Below are 763 nucleotides of genomic sequence, written 5' to 3'. Positions count from 1 at the left end.
GCAGTTCCTCTGCTATAGCGGGAGCTACTCACCCATTTTTTAAGATTCAGCTTGTCTGACCAGATCAATCTTAATGACTCCGCAGTGAAGTCTCAAGCTCTAGCACTACGGGTTGAGATCTACGAGATCTATGCTGGTGGCAGGTCAAAGGGCCAGTCTCTTGAGCGAAGGCCTAACTGGTTGATGACCCCTCAGACAATCCAGGCGAATGCTCAATACACGAAACACTGAGCTCAAAACAATACTTGGGTCGACAGAAGGTCTAGGCTCAGGATGACACTGCATCAAGTATATCCAAAATTTCAGCAGAAATTACTGCATGCAGCACTTTTATTCTTGTACATGCTGCAGCTTAAAGGAACGGACCTTTCCCCGACACTATACCCGAGGCTACACAGCATCAAGTATGGGGTAGATGCCAGGACACATGCAGGAAAACAGCAGATCCACCACTGGGCTGTAGTAGAGCAGGTTCAACACAAACCACGCCACAACTAAAAAGGCTGTCACAGCAAATACCCTCATCCTGATATGCTGAGAAAATCTCAATGTGCAAGAAAGCATGGGCTGGAGTCAGTACACCACAGAGCGGACAGGTCCGCTGCGTCCCCCATTTACAGTGTTACAGCTGAAGTCTTCATTCATCATTCACGCTCAGGAGCAACTGTCTGGAGTCTGAATGGACTTGTCAATAACAAAGGTACAGGACCCAATTTCAGGACACCTTACAAGCAGTAAGAATTGGCTATTTGTCAGCACCCAC

The sequence above is a fragment of the Apaloderma vittatum genome, unplaced genomic scaffold (genome assembly GCF_000703405.1).
Source record: "Apaloderma vittatum isolate BGI_N311 unplaced genomic scaffold, ASM70340v1 scaffold8244, whole genome shotgun sequence".
NCBI classification, from domain to species: domain Eukaryota; kingdom Metazoa; phylum Chordata; class Aves; order Trogoniformes; family Trogonidae; genus Apaloderma; species Apaloderma vittatum.
The sequence above is the reverse complement of the archived record's forward strand: the minus strand, read 5'-3'. Positions refer to the sequence as shown.